Source organism: Astatotilapia calliptera, chromosome 18, assembly GCF_964374335.1.
Source record: "Astatotilapia calliptera chromosome 18, fAstCal68.1, whole genome shotgun sequence".
Lineage (NCBI taxonomy): Eukaryota > Metazoa > Chordata > Actinopteri > Cichliformes > Cichlidae > Astatotilapia > Astatotilapia calliptera.
The window spans coordinates 17,526,064-17,549,635 of NC_137439.1; the positions used below are offsets into that span (position 1 = coordinate 17,526,064).

General features: G+C 39.6%; 1 pseudogene; it reads right to left on the bottom strand.

Moving 5' to 3' along the window:
- Positions 1-13,895: 13,895 nt before the first annotated feature.
- On the bottom strand, positions 13,896-14,833 carry LOC145422050 (uncharacterized; annotated as a pseudogene).
- Positions 14,834-23,572: the final 8,739 nt, after the last annotated feature.

Consider the following 23,572-nt stretch of genomic DNA (forward strand, 5'->3'; position numbering starts at 1 on the left):
AGCTGAACAAAATGCCCTCCATTGTTGTTCTGTGACACCTGTGGCTACCTTTTTACTGACAAGCTATAATTAAGTACTCAAAGAAAAGATGTAGATGGGAAACATTAATGCTAATTTATCTACTTTAGCATTTTTTAATTTATTATCTTTTATCATTGTTGTTGTTGTTTTTGTGTCTCCTTTTTATGCCTGTTGACCTGAACCGGCTTTTGCCATTGTTATAAACGTTTAAATGAAAACAATTAGGACCAAAATGAATACATAAATGCATTTAGCCAAGAAAAACAAGTGGAGTAAAATCTGTCTAACATGCATAAACATCCCTCAGTGAGGTAAATGAAATTCAGGTCTAACATCCACCATCATCAAACAGCCTTGCTTTAGACTTTTAGTCATCGATGCTCTCAAAAGACATCTAGCTATCACATTTAAACCCACAGTGTTTTACACTTTGCTACACATATTCAACACTTTCGAAAAGCTTGAGGGAAAACGTACATCTTCAGCTCCGGATTTAAAAGTTGTTACAGCAAAATCACGAGTTCCTTTGGAAATCAGCTTTGAACACAGGATGATCGGGAATGACTGAGAAACAGACCCTAAACACAAACTAGATAGATAGATTGGTGCAGGCCCTCGCTTCTGCCACTGTTTTATCTCCTTTTCTCCTCCCTTAAATCCAGCTTTCTTCTGATTGGCTGTCTGTTGCAAACAAAAGGTTTAAACAACAGGTGGGTGGGGCTGCTGTCCTCACAGCCAGACCTGTAAGATTATTATGGTTTCTGCTCAACCTGAAACAAGAATAGAAAAAAAATCCCCACCGTATGAATGGCTGTTTAAAGCAGTTGAAGCCTAAGCTTTTGACTCACTGGGATTACCCACACTGACCTTATTATTTGATCATGTTTAATATCAAAATTTGAAACTTTCACACTGTCTAACATGGACATCCGCTGTAATGTTATATGACAGAAAAGAAGGAAATGCTAAGTATTCTTTCAGACATCATTAGGATTCTGCATTCGAAGCCACCGTGCTGTGTTATGCACGGGGAATACTAAGAAGAGCCGGATACCTAGTAAAGCTTCCATGGACTGCTTGTAGGAAAACATCCTATCGGCTGTACATACAGTATACTCACATGGCGGCCTCTTTCATGTTTGCATGAAATATGGTAATGTTTATTCCGGCTCCCTCACAGACAAAAGTCGAATCCGCAAACAAACTTACTGAATGTGCAGGTCAACAAAACATGCAGCTAAGATTTGGGAAGTATGCACAGCAACTCTTCTGCGAACCTCTGTGGCCTTCTGTTTACCACAGCATTCTTTTCTGCTTAGGTTCACGGAGATGTTAACAAGTGTCTTTGGAGAAGCGTAAATCCAGCTCTACAAGAAAATAGTCTGCATAACCTTCCAAGGAAAGAACCCTCGGGATTGTTCAGGATGCTTATTAAATGGCAAAACTGACTTAAAACACACACACACACATATATATATGTATATATATATATATATATATATATATATATATATATATATATATATATATATATATATATATATATATATATACACATATATATATATATATACACACATATATATATATATATATATATATATATATATATATATATATATATATATATATATATATATATATATATATATATATATATATATATATATACACACACACATACATATATATATATATATATATATATATATATATATATATATATATATATATATATATATATATATATATATATACATATATATATATACACACACATACATATATATATTACATGGTAATTAATCCATCAATTGCAGCCACCAGTTACGATTAATATATTTGATGTGGGATTAAAACATACAGCGAGCATGCAGCAGGTGCCGTCTGAAGTTTGGCTCTTCGTGCAGGGTGGCGCTCATATCTGCACAGCAGCCAGGTGTATTGATCACAGGGTGAAACGCCTGTGATGTTGTCATGACAATTCCAGAAACAGCTGTTTCGGCAGCATGGTGCAAAGCAGGCTCCCGGTGAGCTGTACAAACCCTTCATGTACACACACAAACACACACCGGGCAGATTCAGCCGGAGCTGCTCACTGCTCAGGTCACTGACAGTTCACATTTCTGGTCGTGCCATGTGGAGAGTCGGCCGCTGCTGCGAGGAGGTGCACACAGAGGCTCCGTAGCTCTGCAGGCACAATTCTTATTTATATTCAGTGTATAGATTTACCCTGACTCATCATGCTGCTGCTGTATATCACTGGAAGAGTAAAAAATGATTTACCTTGTCACTGATATCGCCACACATAAAAGCCAATCGGTCACTTAGATATGACAGGTGGCCATCAAAGAGAAACCCCTGACTTAACACATTGCTTACAGTTGTATTAATTCCCATTTTCAGTGCCTGCACAAAAATGGTGAGTGGATTGCTCAGGATATTTCACAGCTAACTTAATAACGGCAAGTAAATGCGAGATTACCGGCTTCCATCAAAGCCACCTCAGTGCTGTCTGATTATTCGAACGAGTCGGCATATGTGCGGCCTGTCCGCCGCCTTGTTCTGCGTGAGATGAAACAACGCAGTCATACGGTGCTGCAGAAGGAGGTTTCATCATATCAGAATAACAACTGTTATTCTGCCACAAGCCACAGTATAGAAAATTCGCAGCTGCCTGTGTTTAAGGGTCTATTAATTCCAGCCATGACTGCTGAAAGATGAAACAGCTGGCCATAAACTATCTTGACAAACTTGTGAGTTGTGTGGAGAAAAAAAGAAAAGGATAGCCGTATCGTTAGGCAGCCTTTGTGTCAGTGAGTTTTTTGTTCCCTCTATCATCGCTTGTTCTACATTTCCCCAACTCTACTAGAAACGAAAAGAGAAATGACAGAAAGAATATTTGATTTCCTAACAGTTCACTTAGGACTGTTTCCTAGGAGTCCTTAAGGACTTTACAGGTGGCCCTTTTTCAGGGGTTTAGTGCTTGCTCTGTGCTTCCACTGACATGAAAAATTAAACGAAAGGATTCTGCATTAAACATTTGGGACTTAACAGTACGGCGAGTCTCCTATCGAGATCCTCTCTTGTCCAAAAGCAGTAAATCAAACTTTTAAACGGCTTCTGTATGGATTTAATACATCTAAAATCTACACTCTGCAGCCAATGTGGAGTTTAACATTTAAGCTATTAGTAATGTATTTGAAGATCGGCCTTGAAGATGCTTCCTCTTCCTGCCTGTGAAACCAGCACCTCTGTGGGGCAGTAGAGGCATCAACACTTCCTTTCATCTCATCCTAGCTGCATGAAAGGGGCAAGGTCAGAGGGGATTTGAGCTTGACTCACCACCACATGTTTCTGTGCTTGCCCAGTCTTGCTTTAGGCTCAGATTATCACCATACACTGGCGACTCTTAGAGTCTACATTTGTGTGGCGGCGCAATGCCAGATCCTGATTGATGTATCAAGAGACTCTTTGCTTCCATATTTATGCCACTAAAGCCCCCTTTCCTTACTCCACTGATAAAAAAATATACACAAACATCAAGAAATTTAAAGAGCTCCTTAAAGGATTTACAGCCAGCTGAGCCAGAAGCCTTTTAAGAGCTTTAACTTGAAATGCTTCACCTGTAAAGCCTGCATTGCTACTGTAAGCCCTCCCTTACTTCTTATTTATGTGCTACATCAGCATTATAATAAAAAGAAATTGTACTTTTTTGTATTTCTTTGCTGCTTTATACAATTTGGCCTTTCGGGAACCATTTTCTCACCTTTTATTAGATTATTTCCACCAAAACCTCCCAAAAGATTATTTGTGTGTGGTTGGGTAGACTTGCGGTCACTTCAGAGCCACAACTCACACACAGTTTACGTTTTTTTTAATGGAGACTGAATAAAAAGATATTTAATATGACTCTGTGACTCAAAATGTCCCTTTTCCTGCTGTTCCAGCTGACTCACATGACCTGTTAAGGAAAATAGTTAGGGATAATCTCTATTTCCAGTACAGGTGATACGGCTCCATTTACTTTCCCCCATTTGAAAAACTCCTGAACTCTGCTGACAAATATTTGTAATACCTTTCACCTGTAATCGATACAGAACAAAAATGCATTGTTTTATGTATTTCTTGAAGTCTCGGAAGGCCTCGGGAGTCCCAGTATGGCTAGGTTAAAGTCATCCAGCAGTGGCCTCCGTCTGGCATTTTACCCAGAGCACATCCTGTGGGAGCGGGAGCTTTGGAGCCGGCTGCGCGACCACATCAAACAATGGCTTTTTGTTGTAAACAAAGCCAGGGCAGCTTGCCGGGGGCCCTCTCACTCTCTCTCGCCCTCTCTGTCTTGCTCTCTTTCTTGCCACTCACGGCCCATATCCAGTCTGCCTACCATCATCCTGGACTGTCAGACAAATGTGCGCCAGTGCACCACAAGCCCCCTCTATTCCATTTTTTATTTGTACACAAAGACCATCAACCTGGCAGCGCAACAGACAAATATTCAAATTCATCACAAACAGTAAAAGCAAGATGAAAAGCAAAACCGAAGGGTTGCCCCGAGAGAACAGTTAAAACGAAATCACCTGAACAGTTGTTTGACTGCACGGCATGAAGTGTAATGTCCTTATGTTTGTTTATTGGTAAATGCAATCTCTGCTCGGAGCCGCGTTTGACCAGAGGACAGAGAGCCAGTTGTGCAAAAAACATTTTATGTGACTATCTTTCCAAACATACATTTGCATATGTTTATTGTTAAGACTCATAGGGTCGTACATTTTATCCGGTTGCACATATTTTCCCGAGTTTGAACTTTTCTTGTCCCTTCTAAACAACGGGTCAATAAATGGCAAATAAACCATCGATGATGGTATGGCTCAGTGTTCAGGCTGGCTGGGAGGAGTTTAAATCACAATGAAAGCTTATAAAAATATACATTTTAACTAGTTATTTTTATTTATCGTCTAATTGGATCTACTTAGTAAGCTAAAATGTTTTCTTTCAAAAAATAAACTTTATTTTGATTAATTACACGCTCCAGTTTATGGATTAAATGTTTTTCTTCATAAAAGTTTATCCAGCGAATATTAATATGTGCGTCTGATGATAAACTGATTTACAGTTGAACAGTTTAAACTATGATTCAGTGGTAATTAAATCCTACCAAGTCAAGTCTTTAACAAGAGTTTAGTATTTTCGTCTAGCTCCCAGCCCTTTCTGAAATTTACACAAATAAAAAAAGAGAAGCCACAAGATTCTTTATAACTTCTCTCATTGCGCTAACCCTCATTCTAAAAATTACTGAACCAGAACAGACCGATTGTGCTGCAGCACTCATAATACGAGGCCTTTAAGTCCCTTTGTGCCCTTTATTTCTAAATTACTAATGTGTGTTGGACTGTATATAATATGCCACTGTGCACACACGCTGGTTTTTGTACACAGAGCAACCCCACTGTTCTGCTTGCGTTAATATTTTAATTATTCATTGTTACTCCTCTTGTTTTATTTTCAGAGGTAGTTACTGTTTGGGGTACGAGGTCCTTGTTTTTTATTTTTTGTGACAGGAATGTTAAATGTGGATTAAAAAGCTTAATTTCACAACCGTTGTTTGACATTTTGCAATTACAGTGGAAAAAAAACAATGAGAAAAATTTCTTTTAGCTCCTGCTGAGGCTATCCATGGCCATCTCGCCTGCTAACTTTCACTTGACTTTAATTTTTATCTCTGTTTTAGCTACTGCAAAAGCCATTTTCCAATAACTGAACACATATATAGCAATACTGAAATATAGATGTTGAAAAGTCAGTGTTTGGTCTTAAGCTAATTTTAATCACGTACAACGCGGCCTGTTTTCGAAGCCTGGAGATGACGGCGTCCCTATCTCGGTATTTTAAAACCGGATGTGATGAGCGAGGGGCGTATCCAACTGTGAAACCGCAGGCTCACTTGACTAATCAATAGAATGACCACAATTTACTTAATGTTTTATTCAGTATGACCCTAACTGAGCGACTGAAACCATAAACTCAGCAGGGAAGTGTTTACAGAGGTCAGAACGGAAGTGTTTTTCAACCAGTGTCCTTTAAAAATCCCGGATTGAGGCACTTTGGCGTTGGCTTCACTTTTCCAACCCAGATGCAATGTCCATCTTTTATAATGCCTGTATTTATAACTAACAAACTGCACTGCCTATGAAATTAGACTTAATAGGTACCCAAAGGTGCAGCACCACAATGTCAAGTTACATCAAAAACCTATTTCAAGATCAGGAACGATTCAAAACACTAGCAAATGCTGCAACACCCTGCAACCCCTGCTGTTTCATGTTAGCGCGATTACCTCTCCTACGTCTGGCCTGAACTTGATCAAAGGTGACAATGCATAGTGTTTTCACAGTAAGGCATAAGCTCATCGTATTGATTAGCGCTACGTTATCCGCGGGAGTGCTGATATAGGCCAGTGAACACACTTTAGCTATGATAATGAAAGATTTTAAACACTCTGCTAATTGAAATGGTGGCACAAGGCAGCAGCTGGGATGCATGCTTAGCCATTATCACTACTAATAGTTTGATCGGAATGGGAAACAGGATTGGAGAGGGGGAGGGGCATCTCTGTGTCCCAGGGGCACCAAAGACCCTCCAAGGCTATTACAATGGCTGTTGTTCCACCATGGCACCCGTGTATACTCTACCCAAACTGATATTCAGTCAGCAACTCATGCAGAGTGGAATTTGGAGAGCTGGTTAATTGCAGGGTTTGCCGATAACTGTTTCATTAATTCTAGCAGGCTCCCATTGTTCCTGGCCAGGCACATGGGTCCAAGCCTATGCAGAGCTTGGCAGTAGTTTTTAAACGAAGGGGAAATGGAACAACCTGCTTCACTGCCCCCACTGATCCCTTGGGTTTCAGCTAGTTTTTCCTTTTTTCCCCCCTCCCTCATACCTAGTGAGTCAAGGGCATTCCCCATTTCCAGGCTTCTGGAAACATGCAGAGGTCAATCATTCTCAAAGCTGGCTGAGGCAAACAGCAGGGGACCAGATTTATGTACTCTCTGTACATTCTCTTTGACAGAACGGCCAGGACGTTTGTTCCTGATAAATACCACGGCTTTAACAGTCCCGTAAACAGCCCCCCCCCCTCCCTCCTTTAAAGAAAATATACACTGTAATGTTCAGGCATCATTTGTTTTGTTTTTGACAAAAGGCGGATTAGCATCCTGTTAACATTTATATCCCGATTCTGTTACATATGAAGTAGAAATTATAATGGGTTGAATTCTAACCAAGTATGTGCATGCTAATCACACCGCCATGCTATTTGAGATCCACATGCTGACTGCTGAAGGGGAAAGAGGCTCCTATTGACTCTATTTGAATCCATTGGTGAGCACATGTTCCAATCTCAACACAGCAACTGGGGTTATAAAGTGTGGCGATGGGAAGTATACCAGAGGGCAGAGGCCAGTGGCTTTATTGCTATTTGGAGCACTGCTGTGTGTCTTTGAGGTTTGAAAAGTTTGAATTAGATTTGCTTCAGCACATCTCCAGCTGGGAACTATGTAAATTGACAGTAAGGGACCTTATCTGTGCAAGATAAGTTAAAGCCTCTGCCATCAGCTCTGCAGCGACAGACACTAGAATTTTATATATTCTCTGATAAATGGGTAGCCTATAAATGGTCACGTAACAATGACTGAATGGGCTCTCCTTCTTATCTTGGCAGCCATCAATAGCAAGAATGCAACCATATGAGCATATCCTGCTGATAAAATCTATGTCTGGTCCTTGTTCTTTAGGACTGAACTTTTTTTCATTTCAGGGAATTAACCCAGCATGAAAATATTTTTCAGTATCTTTTTGTTCTTAAAGAAAAACAGGATGCCTGGGCTTTTCAATTCCTGCGCAGCTACTCAAAATAAAGGAAGACTTCAGTCCCTTCGGTGTGAGGCTTAGACGAAAACATTTCAGCTTTGGATCGCACAGTAAATTCTCTGTGCTGCCGCTGGGTTCATGGCAGTCAGTGGGATGGTGTAGCCCGTAGACCCTGGGCAGGGCTTTACAGTGAGAGACAACAATTCTTCGTCGTGGCTGGTGGCCGTTTCTTTCCTCAGACCGCAAAAACATGTGAGGAACCGAAGCGCCTCTGTGTAGCAGAGGGCAGAAAAAAAAGAAGAAGGCAATCATTTATTATTCAAATGAAATGAGGTCCGGCAGATGGTAGAAGAGGGGCCATGAGCTTGCGGCAGAAAACCTCCTGCTCTGTACCTCTGTGATTTCACTCAGCCCGTGACGAAATAAAAAGTTCAAAGAGAATCAGCGATCGTGACGAATCTCATTAGCATATTTCCAATGAGCAACATTAGAAGAAGAGACGGGGGAGCTGAGAGTGTAGCCCATGCAGGAACTAATCAATGTATGTCGTCTATACATGACTGCAAGCTTTACTTGCATGTACATTTGCTACTGATTGTAATAGGATGTACTGCTTTATCCTGTTTCAGACTGGATCAAGGTATGGTAATGCAGAATAAATGTAAACACTCAACAACAAGAAGACCAGAACGTCAGTAACATAGCCGGTTGACTCATGATTCATCAGAATTCACAAGGTGTATGTTTTCTTGCTTTCTTTCTTGGATATCAGTACATAAAAATATAAGATGTAAACATGCCAGAGTACACCAAAATTGCTAATTTACATCTGTAGTCCCTGGGCAGGTCAAAGCTTTACTGCAATAAACAAAAACCTACAGATATACAACAGAAACAAACACAACAAATACATTAGAGAAAAATGATGCCCAGTTGTGTGAGGATTAAAATCCCTCAAGAAGTCAAGGATGCTTGAAAACAGCCGCATCCAGGGCAAATTAAATTCCTTCATCACCAAATAAAGTGTTTGAGGTCCCTAATATTGTGGTTACATGGTCAATAGTAACCAGGCACATAAAAGGCATAAAAATATGTGCTGATGACCGTGACCCTGACTGACCTTGAGCATAATTTGGCTAACGGCTACTTAGGTGATCATTTGATGATCACTTAAATAGGCGTTTTAATTCTAACATGACTGGTAAATTCTAACATATCATCTAGTTCAGTAATCGTGTATCAGCCCTGTTTCTGTCCATGTATCTACAGACTTCAGTGAAGCTCTCTGCTATCTTTTTAAGGTGTTGTAATGCCTTGTCTTGTTTTATTGAATAAAAACAAGTTTTCCCAAAATAACAGCTGGTCATTCTGAGGCTCTCCAGCTTTATGTCTGGACTATTCATGTGCAACACATTAAGTGTTAAAAAACTTCCAAAGTAACTACAGCCTGTGGCCTCACAATGTCCCAGACACAAAATATTTGAATGCTTCAGAAATGACTCACTCTCAGGCTGACTTCGGTGTGACATTAAGATTTCAGTGTGGACATTAAACTTAGGAGGATTAGGATTTTCTCATTGCGAGTAATCTAAACATGCAACAGCATATTAATGACTTACCTCATGTTGTGCATGGAGATGCTTTTGGCATCTTCTTCCTGCCATATAATGCCATTTACCCTCATTCTCTATTTTTCCAGGACTAATGTGTTTATATTAGCTTAACCACAGCTCTGTAGCTGGCCACAAAGTAGCACATCAATATGTGTCAAGTAGCTCAACATCCCTGTCTGAACTTTACTCCTAAACTTTAGCATGCAGACTAAAAATAAGACGTAATAATAACAAATATTATTACCCTGCTAAAGCTAAAGCTATTTCTTTCTGTCAAGCTGAAATACCAAAATTATTGGCAACGTTATGTTTGCAAGCACCTTAATTAATCAATCAGAATCAGAGTACTTTATTAATCCCTAAGGAAATTATGTCACTAACTAACTACAGCAGCTTGCTAACACATAGCTAACATTAGCTTTCTAAGAGCTAGCTAGCTAGATATAGAGTGCCAAAACAAAATTGGTCTACTTGTCAATTATAAAGTAGGTCAACCCTACACACTACTTTATCACTCTTTGGAGACTAATGGCTGAGTAAAGCTGGTGACATTGCTGGTGATATGGCTGTTATCAATTATAGAATTGATAACAGCCATATCACCAGCAATGTCACCAGCTTTACTCAGTTTCTGTGCAGAGGTAGTCAGGCTGTATACACCAGTGCATTGTTGAAAGCAAGTATGTCCTCAGCTGTATGCAAGGTACAGAGACTTCTAATCTCTGTGTAAACATAGTTTTTAGGAAATGTGTCAAAAACATCTGATAATTCGATATGCTGTGTAAAAAAAAACTTTCCAGCTTTATGATACTGCAGCCTCTTTGGTGGTTTGAAAAAATTAATATTAAGTGGTAACACACAGGAAGAGACAGGTACCGATGTGACACAGTGACACCATGAAGACTTGTGCTGGAATAACTTAGTGACGCAAAGTGGGCACAATAAATCAATCTCAGCATTGAGGTAAGTGACTGAAAACACTGCATATGCTGCCTGATGTGTTATTGGTTGGAAAGAATATCAGAGGGTTACTTACACAACCAACTCAAGAAATGTCCACTACTGGCCATTGAGTAAACGGCTTTAGTTAATTGGGCTTAGTTTGTTTCTGCCCCTTAGCAGGATACATTGAACCATTCTGATTTGACATACCTAAGCTCACATGGCATCATGCATACATTACTCCAGAGTTGTGTCATAATGGATCTTATTCAATTCAGTTCAGTTCAGTTTCATTTATATAGTGCCAAAATCACAACAGTCGCCTCAAGGCGCTTGATGTGATGCAACCACTGTGTATTCCCCAACTGGTTGGCAGTGGCACCTGGAGATTGCTGGCATTTACTGGGTAAAATCCAATGCAACGAAGGTGCTGCATCCAAAACCTTCAAGTGATTGCTTTGATTGCTAGCAGATTGCCAAGGCTACCTATATATGGAATACTTCCTAACTACTAGCTGAGCAGTTGTAAAATTTGAACAAGTGGGACACAAACCAGAAATGGAGAAGGTTTGTCTTCAACACTGGAGCCAACATTTCACAGTTTCACTACAGCTCGGAGAGTGGCTGGCCATTGTTTGTAGAAAAGCCCACCACTTCTATTCAAACTACTACAGGAACATGCTAGAAACCAAAGCGATCATTAGGAAGTTTTTGCTAACTGGTTGGAGAACCTGACCCATTTGTTGTGCCGCATGACTGGGATTTTAGAAAATTCTTTGCAGCAACTGCCATTGTCCTCCAGCAGCCACTTGCAGTCAGGTAATATTCATTTTTCCTTCACAGCCAATTGTTACCAGATGGTTGCATTGATCCTGCATTGTTACCACAATATTCACATATTCACAAGGCCAGATAAGTTAACTTCACATAGTTAGTAGGTAGGTCAGGTATCTTTTGGTATGTTTTCAGGCATCTCATTTTGTTATGGTATTTTGCTTTGGCCTAGAGAAGAAAAAAAAAAGCTTTGCTGAAATGGACTCATGGGGTGGGTTAAAATAAATTCTTTGTTAAAGTTAGGAGACATAATGCATACTGAACAACTCATGCTGTAGACAGTTATGTCTTACCAGAAATGCAGAATATTTTTTTTTCATTCTGTGCACCTTTAGCGCCATTGTGCTATGCCATTTGCCTGAGCACCATAAAAGCCATCCATGTGTTGGGTGAATAAACCAAGGTTGGGCTTGTAAAAGGCAGAAAACTCTTAAGCTGCCATTCAGACACGTAAGACTTCAGCACCTGTCAAGGGGTTACTTAAGTGTCAGCCTGTAACCATGCAGCTAGCCTATCCTACATGGTGCTTCGTGTTATTTAGTACTTTATCCTGCGTGAGGCCATTGTGCCTTCTATTCAGAACAGAGTAGCACTCCATCTCTCATTTGAAATATTGGGCTGGGAGATGCTCTTGCCCCCCAGGCACGACTGTATTTCAAAAACTGAAATTTGAGTGAGTTTTTCTGAAGTTCCCTGTGGTGCTGTTCTTTTGGACCGCAACAGGCCACAAATCTGGCAGGAGCAGCTTTTGCTCAGTGAAAATACAGAGGAGCATCTACCCATTAAAGCACAAGAGGAATTTGGTTAGAGAAGGAATGCAATAAAGTATAAAAGAAAGCCAAATTTGACTTTACACAAAGGATCTAAGAATGTCACAGAACCAGAAGAGGGATATAAAGGAACAAATAGATCACAATCTTCTTATTTATGGGTTATAAAGAAAGGAGTGGTCACATCCTGCAATAGGGTGTTGGTTATCGCATAACATAGGAATTTTCTTTCTGCAGACTTCAAAGAAATGCACTGCACATAAGATCTTGCAATTTGTTAATGCTAATTTCCAACTGATTTAGAAAACACATTTGTTTTGGCAGTTTTATTACTTGTTATTTGCATGTGAATTAATATGTTATAACATACCACCCTCCCTTTTGAAAATCTGCAACACTGACAACTGAGAGAATTATAATGGAAGGCTTAAAACATCTGGACATTTGGGATTACTTAGCTCCTTTGTTTAGTCTAGTTGAAAAATGGCTTAAATACTGGGTAATGTAACAAAAATCCCATTGCTGAGAAACACTAAAATCTTGTTTATTGGCAACAATCATATGTATCCAATTACTGTTTTTAAGAATAATAACATTTTAAAGGAAAGATAAAACAAAAGGCTGTCAAAATGTGAGTCTTGATTAAGAAGGCTTAGGGATCAGTGGTTGAGACTGTGACTCTCTTACAACCAGTTTACCAGATCCGTCACTCCAGGTTTTTGCATTTCACACATGACATTCTTTCAATACTAGTTTTTAAATCCCATTCCTCAAACAGAAGCACTTTGCAGTCTCGACTTGTAAATTCCTCTGCTCTGGCTTTAAATGCATCTCAGTGCTTTGAAAATGAATAGACCACCATGTGCTTGGAACATACCTTCGCTTGCAACAGGTTCTCCTTTTTTTTCTGAGTCCTACCCAAACACTCACCCACTTACTCCTCTCCACTCTGTGACCAGAATAGCAGCAGCAAAGTGACATTGACGAGCCCTCTGGGCCTGCAGGCTGACGCTAGCCCACCCTGAGATGGGGCTGGTGGAGGACCACCCCGGCACTCAGCTAAGCCCAGGGTGCCTGGGCCAATTTATGACACCTACAAGGCGAGATTGCAATGTAGACACTTCAGAAAGCAAGTGGCTGAGTCATTTTTTGATTGTTTTAAAAGGCAAAACATTGCTTTATTCCTGTTCCAGCAATCACACTTGTGTCGTCTTGTAATGTATTATTACTCTTCCAGGCCACTTTTGGTGATTTATAGCTCAAAGTTGTGCTACAAATATTTGTCAAGCAGTTTTACACATTTTTAAACAATCCATTATTTTCATATAATGTTCCCTGGCCAGTTTGCTTACTACAACTTGCTAGTACCAGGTTGGGACCCTTTTACCTCCTGAACTGCTTTAATTCTTTATGGCACTGATTCAACAAGGTGCTGGAAACATTCCTCAGAGATTCTGGTTCCTGTTGACGTGATAGCATCACACAGTTGCAGATTTCTTAGTTGTACATCCATAATGGGAATCTCCCAATTACACCACATCCCAAAAATCTCTTGACTGTGGAAGTCAGGTAAGTACAATACAACTCAATGCCATGGTCAAAAAACCAGTTTGAGATTGTGTGACATTATGCTGTAAGAAGCCAACAGAAGATGGGTATATGGAGATAGTCAGCAGCAATATTGTTTAAACAATGCTCAGTTGATACTGAGGGGCCCCAAGTGTGCCAAAAATGTCACCCACATCGTTACATCACCATGAGCCTAAACTGTTGATACAAGACAGCACAAATCCACACTTTCATGCTGTTTGTGCCAAATTCTGACTGTGCTATCTGGCTTCTTTCTTCATCCTGGCGTTGTTCCCGCTGGTGCAGGATCCGCTCTTTGGCAAAGGTTTCTCCATTTGGTTCTCTCCAAGGCATCCTCAGGTGATGTGTTGACGGTCTTAATGTCCTCCTTAATTTTCTCCATCCTATCTTTGGTCTGCCTCGAGGCCAGCATCCTTCTGGGTCGATCGTCATAGCCGTTTTTGCTAGAGTTCTCATCGCTTTGAATCACGTGTCCATACCACCTCAGGCGACTCAGGGACTCAAGCATCTTTTCCTTAATTGGGGCTACGCCTAGTCGCTTCCGTATGTCTTTGTTCGTAACATGGTCCCGTCTTGTAATTCCCAGGCTCCATCGGAGCATGCGCATCTCCATGGTGTTTAGGGCCTGTTCATGTGTGGTCAATGCGGGCCAACATGCGGAGCCGTACAGGGCTATAAGGCGGACCACTGTTTTGTAGATTTTTCCCTTGAGTCGATCTGGCATTCTTCTGTTGCAAAGGACACCGGTGACCTGTCACCATTTTAACCAGGCTGCATTTATTCGTGCTCGGTCATCGGAGGTGATATTTCCATCGTAGCTGATGACTGAGCCCAAGTAGCAGAACTCTTCTGTCTTCTTCAACTTTTCGTTGTCAATTATGATGGTGCCATCAGTTTGGGGGCCTCCTTCCAGGTATTTGGGTTTTTTTTCGTGTTGAGCCGCATACCATATTCATCGAACCAGTGTTGAGTCGGCGTTTGGGTCTTTTCTCTGTCTTTGCTGGCGAGGAATATGTCATCGGCAAAGAGGAGAGACCATGGATGAGGTAACTGGAGGTTGGCCGTGATGGTATCCATACATAGAATGAAGAGGAGGGGTGACAGAGCTGATCCTTGGTGGACACCAACACTAACTGGGAAGGGAGGTGATAGTCCAGCGGTGCATCGGACTGAACTGGTGACGTTGTCATAGAGGAGCTGTGCTATCTGACTTGCACTGGAAATCAAGACTCAGTTTTTAACTTCATAATGTGTATTTATTAGCATGCTATTATACTTATGTATTGTTTATGTCTAGCATATTTGGGGATACTGTTGGAATTTCTGAAATTCTCTCTGGGGATGAATAAAGTATGAATCTATCTATCTGAACACCAAACTATGCCTGTTTCCTATTGTTAGCTGACAGGTATGGCACCCAGTGTGGTCTTCTGCTGCTGTAGCTTATCTGCCTTAAGGTTCAATGTACTGTGCATTTAGAGATACTCTTTTGCGTACTTGGTTGTTATCTGAGTTACTGTTGGCTTCCTATCAGCTTTATGCAGTCCGACCATTTTCCTCTTACCTCTGACATCAACAAGGCATTTTCCCCCTAAGGACTGCCACTCAGTCGATATTTTCTCTTTTCTGGATCCTTTTCTGTAAACCCTAGAGATGGTTATCCCAGCAGATAAGCCTGTCTGTCACCAACAGCCACACCACATTCAAAGTCATTTGTATCATGTTTCTTCCCCATTCTCATGCTCAGATTGAACTTCAGCAGATGGAAAATGAAGTTGCGAACATGTGATTGGCTGATTAGATATTTGCATAATGAGCAGTTGAACAAGTGTAACTAATGAACTGGCCAGTGGCTGTGTATGTTAGCTATTGTCCATTGATATTTTATATTTATTGTACATGGATCAAATATATACACAAACAGACAAGCACAGGTGGTTTATGCGTTATTAGTTTTACAGTCCAGTTCATTACTGGCTATGGTGGGCCATTCAGATCAATTTTATATATAAGAGCACAGTATGTGTTGAATTGAAATCGAAAGTTCCACAAAAAAAGGGTGTTGGTCTAGCTTGCTGGGTTGAGCAGGCGATTCATATGCTGCAAGGATATTGCAGAGGCCTGGGTTTGAATCCACCCTGAAGCCATTTGCTTTGTGTCTTCCCCCTGCTGTCTCCAAGGTTTCCTGTCATCGCCAAAAATGAACATGTTAAGAATTAGTAAATTAACTGTATTTCACTTTGCTGCTGCCAGGTACATAATACATTACATGTCAGTGGCGCTTATTTGACTGTCTGCCACTCCAATTACCAGCAACTCAACTCAAAACTGAAAATGCTAGTCACGTATTAGTAAGCAATACACATTTACCAGTTCGTGCAATGATACAGGCCATTAACCTTAGTTGAATTTATGACCTCTAGATATATGAAGTTCAGCTTAATTACAAACACACACAAAAAAATATGACTCAATCGATTCTGATGACATGTGCAGTTTAATGTAACATGTATGAGGATAGCTTTGCATTTAAGCCTAATGCAATGGTATCTTAGTCTCCACTGATTCTGATTATTCCTGTAAGTCAATTAAATGTAGCCCAATGAGATATTTCAAACTGTCATTAAATAATCTAAAAATAATCCTATACTAATGCTTTACTGTTATTATTAGTAAATCCTGAAATGTATTAATTGCAGTGACTCTTCAAAGGTATAGGCAGTAATCAGAAGCACCCCTCCAGTCTGACTGAACAAAAGCAGTGAAATTAAGACCAGACCAGGCTGTGGACAAGGCTTAATCCACAGCAGACTCTCCCCTCAGCTCGAATAAAGCTTTGCAGCACAGCTCTCCACTACGTCTGCTTGCTCTGGTAACAAGCCTCTTCTGTGACTGGGGAAGAAAAAAAAAAACACAAGTAAGGGAAAGGTAGGGATAACCTTGCTCCCTTCCTCTTCAAATAGAGGCATGCTGAGCTTCATTGGAAACGGTGGTGGTAGAGGTACACTGGGGAGCATTTGAGTCCCTCTCCCCTTCAATCCTTAGTTTTTAACCAGCATGTTCTACGAGTCAGTGTGCACGACAAGCCAAAAAAGGTAATGAGGAATGTCAGCCTAGAAACAGAAAATCACCTCTACCAAGACCAAACTGTTCCAGAGGACTGGCTTGCATTCCACAGCAACTCTGAGTGATTTATTGCATCTCACCCCTCCCCAAAAAAAGTCTCCCAAAAAGACATCTAGCTACACAGCTGGTTAATGCCAACTGGTTGTGACTTGTGATGAGTAATGACATCCCTTTGAGTCAGTAGCTTTGTTCTGCCGTGTCTGGATGATGGATCATTCTTTTAAACTTGTTCTCAAGATGTGCAGATTATCCGTTTCATAACAATCATTTTTTCTAAAGAGAGGCGAGAACTATAAGAAGTAATTTCTCCCTCCGTTAGGTCCGTGGTGTTATCACGTTTCTGCGAAGCACGAGTCGAAGCCGTAGTTGTCCACTTTTCACTGTGCTCATCAACAGTAGATCCAGGGTCCATACAAACCCAATTAAGAATCAATTTGAGCCAGTGTCAGACAGTCTGGCGCCTGGAGAGGGGTAAATGCTTTTAATATGAACATTTTATCGTTGTCTCACAGTTCTTCCATCGTCTAACAGTCTGGCATGTGTAAAGTATCTGTCATGAAGCCTTGTGCTTGAATCCTACCACAGTAGTACGTCCACAGAACTCAACACATGGCATGCACATGAAAGGAAAGGTAGAAAAACTGATATGTGAAACAATCCTGTTTGAAAGGCATAAATCATAGAATTTGCCAGAAGCCGTGATTGGCGTATTTATTCTGCCTGCTGTTCAGACTCAATTTACTTTCAGGACGAATGCCATGGCGTGAAATGCATTCTTGAATTATGTCAAACATGTTTGACTTGGGTCCAGATTGATACGGTCGCCATGACATCCTAGCTGCTCTTATCTGGAAAAAACCAGATAAAAAAGTAAATCCCTCCTCTGCTTCCTCCCACCTCACATCTATCACAGCTCAACCATCAGTGAGACTAATAGAGTTGATTATTTATAGAAAATGCATATTTTAGCTCTTTGCCGTTAATGTAATTATGATGATAGTAGAATCAGGACAGGCTGCAGAAATATACAGCAAGGTGCTGCCGAACAACCGTATTCGGTACTCAATGTGTTAAAGCCAATTGGTGCCGTTTATAGAGGAGCTATAAAATTAGTTTATGCCAGGTGGCACACCGTACATGTAGCTTCAATCTTTTTGTAGAACTTCAGATAACAACAAGAGCAGGCAATGAGAACAAGATGCCTGAAACCTGTACCACAACAGTCTCTTTAGGGCATCTCACTCAGTACTGACCTGTGGCTATGAAATGCTGTGATTATCACTTTAGTCAATGCTGCACAGAAAGGAGCTGTGCAGAGATGATGGCCTCTAAGAGATGAGTGGTAGTCAAAGAAACATGTTGTTTTCTTGATTTCACTTGAGCACGAAGGTAATTTTCACACAAAGCTTCCTACGGGCAGGGATGGTTTTCATGCAGTTATTGATTGACCAATTAGGATCGCTTATTGACTAGATGCATACAATTTGGCAAAAGAAAAAGCTAATGAGATATTTTACCCACTGTTATACATTTCTATTTCTAATATGGTGTTAACTGACATATTTTTGATTAATCTGTCTTGAAAAGTATCTACTGAAAACATGCTTTTGATACCCAGTGGTCAAGATAACTAGTTCTCCCGTTGATGGTAGACTTTAACTAAAACACTAAACATTGTGGTTTTTGGGTCCATATCCAAAACCAAGTAGAAAGAATTACTGCAGTGAAAAGAACCATTTATAGAAATGTAAAAGCATGAAAGCAAAAATGTAAGCCACCTCACTAAATACACACTTGGGAGAGCCCTTCGATCATCAAGTAAAGTCTCTACACTAGACCGAAAATAAATTGTAAATCAAATTATTGTGCATTCAGTTGTTATTGTCCCACTCTCAGAAATTCTTTTCCAAATGATGTAAGCTTTTCTACAACATCATTTTCTTTTAAAAGTAGAGAAAAAACTTATTTTTGTGTGGGCATTCAACAACTTTAAATTTATATCTTTTCCACAGCAGGCTTTTTGTTGCATTCATGCTGTATCATTTAAATGGTTATTATGTGCAGCTGAGTGGGTAGAACCGCTCGTATAATCTTGTTTTTAGTTATCCGGATGGTCAGACATATTGTAAATTTATGACACAGATGATATCTCCCAGATGGTGAGGAGATATGTACACATGCCAACCAACTGGATGGGTGCAAAAGTTCTAATAGTTTTGAGTCTTCCTATAAAACTTAATTTATTACACAATTTAAGTTTATGAAGTCTGTTTAAAAAAAAAGCCTAGATTAATCAACATTCATTTATTAACAATAAATTAGATTTGTTTTATATATTTCTGATATATCTGTCCTGGTGCAGATGTAGTCCTTTTAAAAGTAGAAAATAATCCTTGGACGTATTAAAATATTATATTTCTTTCTTGGTACTATTTGACATGAACTCTGGTTTTAGTTAAAGTTAATCGCTAAATTCTTTTAAATAGAACAAAGGATTATGCTGGTTTGCATTTTTTTTCCTTTGGCAGTTAATAGTCACCCCTCCCCCCTTAAAAAAATAATGATAATTTATGGTGTTCCCCAAGGAACAGTTGTGGGGCCTTTACTTTTTTTATTTTATGCATTTTATCCCCAGATAGTGCTATCAGGGGGTTTCTTTTCACAGCTGTACGGGTCCAGCCGATGCTTCTTTTAGATGTAGTTTAGATATCTGTGCTTGTACCCCCATAAAACCTTTTACAAGTCTACCAGGATTTCTCTGAGTGACACAGAGAGACTAACGTATGCTTTTATTTCTCGAAGGCGAGCATTTTGTAAAGCTATCCTATCTGGTCTACCCCCAAAATGCTATAAATCAGTTGCAATAGATTTAGAACTGTGCCGCACAGGTGCTGACAGGGATCACAAGGAGAGAACATACTGCACTAAGTCTTTACATTAGTTGCCTGTCAGTTTCCGTATTGATTTTAAAGTTGTGTTACTTTAAAGAACTTTCAGGTTTCACATCAGCCTACATGTCTGACATACCATGGACCAGGATGGTCTCTCAGGACTTCTAGCAGCAGTGTTTTAGTTGTTCCAAAGCTCAGGACGGAAACTTTTGTTTTAGTTTTTATGCTCTGAGCTGTTGGGACAGACACACTAATATATTATGAAGATTTTTAAAAATATTGTTTTATATCAAATTAATTCATTTTTATTCATATTTTAGCACCTCTCACTGATATTATTGTGTTTATTTTGTAAGTTTTATTACTTTATTACCTGCAAAGCACTCTGAAATGTACTAACCAGCATAACAAATACTTTACTAATAAAGCCACTGATTTAAATCCACTAATGCAATCTACTGAGTTAATTATAAAACTAGGTCTACACTCTTTGTTTGTGTCTGTTTTCATTTGGCAATGAACTGCTCCAAATATATAACACAACAGCACTTGCTAATTTAGGCTATTTATCTGGTGTCAGTTCAAGGTTAGCACTAGAGCTAATCACAGATATAATGACAAAATACAGTGATGTATCCTTTAGCATCGTGTATGCTACACTACAAAACACCTCCCATTTAATTCAGCTGAAGTCTAGTGGTGAACACGAATAAACTATTCATATATTATCAGAGATGGGACGTAATTTAGCACAAATGCACTGTTGCTGTACTTAAGTAGAATTTTCAGGTATCTACTTGGAGTATTTATTTTTCTTAAAATGATTTACTTTTCCTGCCTACTCTTGACATTTTCAAAACGTGTTCGTTACTTTATGTTGAAGACAAGCCTTCAAATATCAAAGCTATTTGGTCCTAAATGGAGGGAACAATATCATAAGAGACAATCCTGTTGGTGTATCCATCACCTAAGATTAAAGAGGCAAAACATATAGTTTATGTATCATCTTTACTCAGGGGTTAGGTTGGGTCAGAACGATCTAGAGTTCCATTTATTTTTGGTGCAGAAATTTGTGGTTGCAGAACTTCAACATCTAGCTAGTGCCACAGAAGAAGAGCTAAAGGGAGTAAAGTGTGTTTTTTAAGTGTCAGGTAATTTTAAATGCATCATTTCTATCAGCTCAACAAATATCAGCAAGCCTACAAAATGTTTGTGTGCAGTTTGATGCACAGTGTGTCTGCTAGCTTAAGGTACAGCCTCTGTATTTCCCAGGGCGAGAAAAGAGTGAGCGATAACTTCACTCAGAGATGGAGAAAGATGTAAGAAAGACAGGACAGGAGAGGAAGAAGAGAGGTTAGATTTAAAGGTAAGGACCGCTCGGTGACATTTGATAAACTGGAATTTTAAAGCTTGTAATGGCTTCATTTTTTTGAATCTTGCACCGGATCTTTATATGATGTGAAGTTATGTTTTTTCATGTTGTGAAACATCCTGCAAACCAAACTAATGTTTCTGCTATCATCCTGTTATTGCAGTACTGGTTGTGGTGTTCATGGCCAGTTAGGTCACATCAAGTGTAGCAGAGATCAATTTCAATTTCAACTAATGATGGTTAAATTCATTCACTGAAATCAGTCTTATATACTGTGTAGTATAAAGACAGAATAAGCAGTATACTGTCAGTGTAAAGGGTGGAAATCAGCCAAGATGACATCTGCTTAAATCTTCCCCTGACTATACTTTATGTTTAGGTGTGGAGGCAAAAAAAAAAGAGTTTTATTCCCATGTCTTAATATAATTTTATTATGATACTGATAAAAGGTTCAGTCATCTTTGCAGAAAAATAGCTGGTGGAAATGTCAATGTGGAAAACAAACTGAGATATACTGACTGTGTTATTCAAAGGCTGCATGAAAATGCTCAGCAGTTTAGTGCAGGATAAACAGTTTAGATTGCTGTATTGTGTTGAATTTACTGTAAAGCACTGCAATGGACTGGTGCACAGCAGTTGTGGTGTTTATCATCAGAACTACTTTTCACTCTTGTATTTTGGGTGCATTTCAGAGTCTGTACTTTTTCAGTTTACTGACTTACTTGAGTAAAGAAGTCAAATCAGTGCTTTTTTAACACAGGTGTCAGTGCTTCTACTTAAGCAAAGCACGTCTGTACCTTTGCCACCTCTGTGTATTATTGCTCTTCTTGTGCAGAATTAGCCAACAATCCAATATTTGTAGCCAGGTGCATTCATTTTGTTGGACAAAAGGCTAATTTGAAATTGTGTTTATACAAAGGAAAATTCAGAAGTTGTTATTTTTGCCGTCTTTGGACCTGCAAGAAAGCCTAGCAGGAGAGTCAGAGTTAGTACATGGTCGTATGAGGATCAGCCAAGTTTAATCAGCCAAGTGAAAACACCTGTGTAGGGCTTATTAAAATGACACGGTGTTCAGATATATTCCATGCTGCAGCTTTTCAGAAAGGCTTATAAAAGCTTCACATTTTTGAGAAATAAATTGCGGATGCTAATTGAACCGAAGCTAGCATGGAAAGAGGTGGATGTTGCCTCAAAGTCCCACCTCACTTCAAGGCTAGCTGTGTTCCTCCTGCTTCTATTCCACTTTGCATTTTTGCATAATGGGTTTATTGCAACCAATTTTCCCTGTGAGCTGCTTTGCAAATTATTGACTTCCAACAAGCCGTGAGTGGATAATATCTTCCTGTTTGGTGGATTTATTATTTATTGCGTCTCTGTTTGTGTCAGTGTAACCGTATGGCATGTGTCTGTGCTTCAGGTACCAAAAATAGAGGCAGTCCCAGAACAGCAGCTTGAGTGACAGGATTCCTTTCAGTGGCACGCAAAGATGTCCCATTTCCCTATTCCCTAAAAAGTCAGCAAAGATATCTCAAAAATGTGTTACTGTATTGCTATTTAAATGATACAACAGCAGAATAAACTGCCTCTATTTGGAGCTAGTTATTTGAAATATATTTTTAGTGCTACGTAGTTTTCTCAGCAGCTCAAATGTGTGAAAAAAGTAACTCATCTTGAATCTGCTACTGTTGTATGGAATCATTAGATTCTATAAATCTTTTCTTTTTCTCTTCCTGTCCTTTCCCCCCCCTCCTGTCTGCCTTTTCACGCTGGGACAATGAGCATCTGTTTCCATTTTTCAGCGTTTTAGTCTCTATGTGAAAAAACTTGCTGCACAACAGAGGAACAACACATACAGCTACACATAAGATAAACATTCACCATTGGAAACTAAATTAAAACAAAATGTTCCCGAGTACTTTACCAAGTGCTTAAAAATGCTTGACTATAGATTGAGATGCCTTTTTCAGATAACCTTGTTTTCTGGGCTGGGACACAGTGATATTTTTGGAGCAAATTCACCCAGTTGGAAGGCAGTGGCTCTGGTGCATTACGTTTATTTGTTCGGGGTTTTTCCCCATATAAGAGCATTTTTACAGGCTTCCTAAGGACAGAGGAAAGGCAAAGTGTTACGAGCCAAAAAGATCTAGAGTGGAGACAAGTCTGGATCCATGTTGCTTGTCAGATTTTATCTATTGTAGAGAGCTGAATCTGCTTTCTATGCTTGATCTAACTTCTGTCAGTGGAGTTTGCAGCTGACACAAGTCTCACGGGAAACAACTGAGGACTATATAGTTTCACTGTGGTTCTACCAAGAATACAACATAGTTCTGAAACTCAGAGCTTCCTCTAAAGGACCTTTGAAGTATATATCTAAATGAAGGCATCGGTGAGTGAGTGTCACTCTATGTTATGATTCACAATATGCAGCTGCCTGTGTGCTTTTTACTAATTGTTTAGTTGACATTTTTATGTGAGCTGAGTTGCTTGCACATTTCCTTTGTCAAGTTCAAGCTTAGTTGTTACTAAAAAAAAGTAGAAGCATAC